Below are 6,745 nucleotides of genomic sequence, written 5' to 3'. Positions count from 1 at the left end.
ATGTCAATACTTTTGGAGATGGGAATATTAGTAGCACTGAAGGCAATGTACGAATCTGGCAATATCTGTCTATTAGTAAACTGTATATATTTACTTTTACTAGCATTAAAAGAGACAAGGTTGTTTTGTCCCCATTCGCTGATTGTAGACAGATCTTGATTTATAAAGATGGCTGTACTGAGTTGAGAGGTGGAGATATTAGACTTTGTAAATGGATGTCTGAGTGTGAATGAACTATGTAGTGTTGAGTCATCTGCATATGAGTGAATGGGATTGTGGGTGACAGATAAGAGATCATTAATATGAACCAGAAATAGGGTTGGCATCAGAACTGATCCCTGCGGCACGCCGGCATTAATTAAGTGAAAATTGGAATATACATCATCTACTTTTACTCTTATTTTCCTGTCACTAAGATAAGAAGAAATCAAAGGAACAAAAGATGTTAATCCATTCCAAGGGAGTTTGGACAGCAGGGAACGGTGCCATACTCTGTCGAAAGCTTTAGAGATATCAAGAGCTACTGCATGAGTTTCTCCAAAAAGATCAATTGATTGATGAATGGTATGAGTTAAGAGATTGAGTATGTCAATGGTGGATCTTTCGTGGCGAAAACCATATTGTCTATCACTAATTAAGTTGTTGGATTCAAGATGTTTAACAATGTGCTTATTAATTAAAGTTTCAAATACCTTACCAAGAGAAGATGTGACAGCTATTGGTCTGTAAATGGAGGGGTCAGACGAACTTCCTTTCTTCGGAACTGGGTGGATATTGGCTTCTTTCCATGAATTTGGGAACAAAGAAGTACGTATGCATAGTCTGAATAAGTTAGCTAGGACAGAGGCAAGTTCAGGGGAACACTTTTTCAAAACAATTGGCGGAATTCCATCTGAGCCTGGAGCTTTGTTGGTAGGTAAATTGTCTAGGATGGATTTTACGTATCTTGTCTGTATTTTAAGTGGGGCAATTTCGGGAGAATCAAGTTCCAGTACTGGGACATTCTGGCTGATATCGTCTATGGTAGAGTTTCTGGCAAAGGTACTGGCAAGGATATCTGCTTTCCCACGTGGGTCATTTGTAATGTCGCCATCTGAAGATTTTAGTGGGGGAATGGAAGATGACTTGTTAAAGTTATTATTGAAAGAATTAAGAGTTGACCAGAATATTCTATTGTCATTAGGGTTGTTAAGTAGTTTTGATGCTTGCTTTTGAAGAAAGTTTGATTTAGATAGATTTAATACAGCTTTTGCATGATTTCAAGCAATTTTAAATTGGGAGAGTGATTCAGATGTTTTTTATTTTAAGTAAGAGTTATATGCTAATGACTTTTGGGTATTTGCTCTGGCACAGTTGCCATCAAATAATTTTGGAGAGTTCGATCTTTTAGTGAACTGTTGACTTGGTATGAATAAATCCATACCAGCTAGTATTATGTCGCAAATGTGGGACTGGGTAGAATTGGTATCACTAGAGAAGATAGACTGCCATGGAACATCAGCAAGATAATTTCTAAATCCATCCCAGTTTGCCCTATCAAAGTGCCATCGGGTCACCAAGACAGTTTCAGAACGGAGAGGTGTGGGGGGGTTAACTAATGAGGCTTTGATGAGATTGTGGTCAGAGGATCCAAGTGGTGACAGTACCTCTATCCTGTATTGATCTGGATTATTTGTCAAGAATAAATCCAAAAGATGGGCATTATGGTCAGGATTATCAGGTATTCTGGTTGGTTGCTTTACCAACTGGGTGAGATTACACGATTCCGCAAACAGCTCGCACTCTAGACCAGCGTCGTCAGTCCGGGCAGAATGCAATAACCATTCAACACTGTGTATGTTAAAATCACCCAAAATGGTAGTTTCGGTGCCAAGGGCAAGGTCAAGGGTACTCAATTGAGTGGATATGGAATCAAATACACTGGGTTCTGAAGAAGCATTGGGTGAACGATAAACTACACAAATATAATTGGTAATGTTTTGATAATTTAATTTATATAATGAGTAATCAAAACTGGGTGAAGTGAAGTTTAAAATAGTGTCAACTGCATATTGGGATTTGATATAACGACAGGTGCCGCCCTTGTTACGGAAGTTTGTAAGGAGATGGTAACTGGGAAAACAAAATGGAGATATATTTGAAATGGGTGGTCTTAAGTTTGACCAGTGGTGGGTGTGGGCGGTATTAACCCTTTTCCACTGTTTTGAGACATCCACTGCTTCTTCAAAATTATGGGGTAGGGCAAATATATAAGGCTCTTTCTGACAAAATAGTCAGTGCAGAACTGTGATATGTACACCAAAATACTTAATACTGAACTGTCCTTCAGTGATATAAGATTTATGCAAATTGGGTTAGGCCTATTATTGACGTCAATAGGGTTCAAAAGGTCACATGACCTCAGATTTAATAGAATATCGATTATCTCTGCAATTAAAAAACTCTTGCTAGCCCCTTCACTGATGGGGAAACACAAACAAACACCCATGGCTCAAACTTAAGTCATATGGGCAGCATTTGAAAAAGCTTTGGTTCAATTTAATACAATGCAGTGGCCGTGACATTTTTTTTTTAAAGTTAGGCCTTTTTTGCAAAGCTACAGATTCAGTTATTTCTCACATAAAATACTGTCCGTACATAATAGTGACCTGAATTAATTTAACAAACATAAACCAGTCTCCAGTGAAATTACAGGGTTAGGTTTTGTCATAATCACCATCTTCTTCATATGAAGACGCACTATATGCTGGCATATCATCATTCTCGCTTTCCTCATTGTCACTGTCCTCCTCTACACGGGCTGGGGTCTGGGACCCCTCAAACCAAACCACCTGCGGTTTGTTATCTTCAACTGTCCAACCATGCCCATTGGGCCCAAAGCCAACTGGTGAAGAAGGAATCCAAGATGCGCCCACATGTTCCACTGAAGCTGTACCAGTCTGGAGCTGCAATGGAGAGGGTTGCAGTGGACACTGTGGGACCTTTGCCTCTCACAATAAATGGGAACAGATAGATCTGTCTGGCACTGGACTATTTCACCAAGTGACCTTAGGCTTATGCCATATCAGACCAGGAATCCACCACTGTTGCAAGGGTGCTGGTGGACCAGTTTTTCTGCTGTTTTGGTGTTCCAAATGAGCTCCACTCGGACCAGGGAAGGAACTTCAAATCTACAGTCTTTGCTGGGTGGTGCAAGCTGCTGGGCATTAGGCAGGTGGATGGATGATCTATGTGGATGGGTGGTTTAGGTGGATGGGTGCTGCAGATGGTTGGGTGGTACATATGGGTGGGTGGTGCAGGTGGACGGGTGGTGTAGATGGGACAGTGAAAGTGGATAAGTGGTGGTGATGGGAGGGTGGTGTAAATGGGTGGGTGGTGCAGGTGGATGGGAGGATGGTATAGGTGACTGGGTGGGTGGTGCAGGTGGATGGGAGGATGGTATAGGTGACTGGGAGGGTGGTGCAGGTGGATGGGAGGGTGGTGCAGGCGTATGGGAAGATGGTGTAGGTGTATGGGAGGATGGTGTAGGCGAATGGAAGGGTGGTGTAGGTGGATGGAAGGTTGGTGTAGGTAGATGGGATGGTGGTGTAGGTAGATGGGAGGGTGGTGTAGGTAGATGGGAGGGTGGTGTACGTGGGAAGGTGGGTGGCATAGATGGGCAGGTGGCATAGATAAGTGGGTGGCACAGACAGGTGGGTGGTGTAACTTATCATCTGTGAATAACGATTACAGCGTTCTAAAAGAAAGGGTAGGATGGTAACACTGTGACGGAAAAAAATTGTCCCAGGGATGAAAATACCTGATTCGAATAGTATTCCTTGTGCTGAATCCAAACGTGTTTGTAAAATTTCTCCATAAGGTAAGGTTTTTGAGTGACATGCAATTTAATTGTTAAAAATCCATATATTTACATACTTATACAGAATTACAAACTCTTAGTTTAAAAAGTTGCTTTGTTTAATTTTCTGTGGTGCATTGCCTCAAGAATGTCACTCTTTAAAGCCATGTCCACACGAGCGGGCAATGCCCGCGGGCAAAAGCGAGCAGTTTGCCTGTTGACGGGCTCTCCGCTTGTGCCCGTCAACAGGCAAACTGCTCGCTTTTGCTTGAGGGCATTGCCCGCTCGTGAGGACAGGGCTTAAAAGAGTCCAGCAGTAGACAGCCAACATACTGGAGCTCCAGTTGCCTTGGTAACGCATTTCCATGTTAGAAATATCCTGATGAAAATGCTCACCGTGTTCATCGCTCACTGCACCCAGGTTTTCTGGAAAAAAAAAAGTCTAAATAAGAGTCCAAAAAATTATTCTTTAATGACATCTTTCACCCCACTGCCTGGTAAGACTTAAGAAAGTCACCCACTATTTCTGGATTGTTTTCAGCCTTGAAATTTCCCAAAAAGTCTGTGCAGACACTTTTGAAAACTCTGCCACGCAGTTTTCTCAACTTCATTCAACTCTCCTTCAGTTCTTTCATCTCTTTATCAATTCTCTGATCTGAGAGCCTACAAATACCTTCTTTAGTCTTGGTATCACTGATCTGGGGAACGTACTTCTCAAGTATATGAATCCATTTTCACTTTACCCATTACTGTAGCAAAGTCTTTCATAAGTCAAAACTTGATGTACAAAGGAGGAAGGTACTTTCTTAGGGTCAACAAGTGGACTGTTCACAACGTTATTCTTGCCTGGAACAAGTGAGGTAAATTTTGGCCAAACCTTCTGAATGCAGTATTTTTGCATGTCCCTATTGTCCCACATACAAAAAAGCAACAGCAGTTTATGTAACCTAACAGCAACCCCAGCAAAAGTGCAATGACCTTTAGATCTTCACAGATATTCCACTTATTTTCTGAAACAGAACTTTTTTAAAAGCAGCTTAATGCTGTCGTATGACTCTTTCATGCCTGCAGCTCATGCAATAGGTACAGAAGGAAATATATTTCCGTTGTGAAGAAGGGCCACTCTCGAGCTGACTTCTGAGGAGTCAATGAAAAAGTACCAATCATCTACATTGTGTTCATGACCAAGAGCCCCCCATGACTGAATTAACATCTTTACAAAGCACAAGTCGACCCTCTTGAGAGAAGAGCTTTTCAAATAATCATGGCAGCAACATACAAACAAATAAACTTTAGTATCACGCTGCGGTATATTCCAACCCTTAAATTTTGAATCTGAAAATTCAGCCTGCTTCTTAGATAAATCCAAGTCACGAAGAAAGTCATTCAGATCTCCCTGTCACAGTAAATGTGGTGCACTGAAAGAACAGGTAGCCTGGAATGTTGTACCAGAAATTTCTTCATCTTTTTCCACGTGATATGCCTCATCATGGTGTGATTTCTTATCACTAAAAGTTACATGCTCTGGTAAGATCAGCTCTGTGGGGAACTGGTCTCATTCCAGATGGTATATAAGGATACATTTTTACACTAAGCTCTTTGTTTTTGAGGTGATCTCTTTTGTACTTACAAGGCAGATACAACAGTCTGTTGTGTGATTTTAAGGTTCCCTTCAAATCACTGGGACAACAAATCATGTGAAATGAACCGTTTCACCATCCTGAGAGTAATTGTGCACGTCACACAACAAATGTGAGGGGCCGAACTTGAGTCTTATCACCCACTTTACATCCGAAAAATAGTTCATTGCATTTTCTTATGAATGGTGTAAAGTTTCATTTCTGGAATATAAAAGTTTGCTCACCACATAAATAGCAGAAGGAATTGGAGTGATTAAGCCAGTTCCGTGGCATGACAAAGCATCTAGATGAACACAACACAGGAAGATAAAAAGAAATAGTACTTCAGAAAGGAGCAACACACACTTGCTGCTAACACTGTGCCACATACAAACAAACTGACTTGGAGCTGCTCTACACACACAAACTTGGCTCATGTTAGAACAGGTCTAAACATGTTTCCACCTGCACAGTCTGCTGCTCTGAGCCTCTGACCAAATTTATCCGGCCAGCATTATCAGATATTTTTCTCCAAAGGAGTGAATTGTATTAATTTTATAGCAAATTTTCTGCTTAATATTAAAAAATATATATTAATTCTGTATCCCGTGATCATGCTAATTTACGAATGTATGAACATGGCGTCACAAGAAAACCAAACCTGATGGGAAAAATCTGATTTCATATTTGGATTCAGCATGAAAAAGTATACCCATCAATACCCATGGGACACAATTGTTATTGACCAGTGTAATAGAAGAAAATATGCAAGATCAGAATGAGGGCCAGATTTGTATATCGAGAAAAAAAAAATATGTAGGGTAGCAATTTTCCACCCTGGTTTGGTGTTGGGAAGAAGTCAATCAGTTAAAATACCTAGATGAGGGGAGAGATTATAACCCCTCAAATTCTAAACTTACCATGATAAGGGTTGCTGGAATGCGTAGTGTAAACGGAGGGTAGTGTTGGTGGATGAGTAATGTAGGTGGGTGGATAGTGCAGGTAGGAGAGTCGTACAGGTGGGTGGGTGGTGTAGGTGGGTGAGTGGTGTGAGTGGGTAGTGTAGATGGGAGGGTGGTATAGGCGAGTGGGTTGTGTAGAAGGGAGGGTAGTATAGGTGGGTGGGTTGTGTAGGTGGGTGGGTTGTGTAGGTGCATGGGTGGGTAGTGTAGGTGGGAGGGTGGTATAGGTGGGAGGGTGGTATAGGTGAGAGGGTGGGACAGGTGAGAAGGTGGTATAGGTGGGTGGGTGGTATAGATGGTGAGAGGGTGGTATAGGTGGTGAGAGG

This window comes from Coenobita brevimanus, chromosome 1, assembly GCF_032717465.1.
Source record: "Coenobita brevimanus isolate Jiangsu-jjx chromosome 1, ASM3271746v2, whole genome shotgun sequence".
NCBI lineage: Eukaryota > Metazoa > Arthropoda > Malacostraca > Decapoda > Coenobitidae > Coenobita > Coenobita brevimanus.
Note: the sequence above shows the minus strand (reverse complement) of the source record.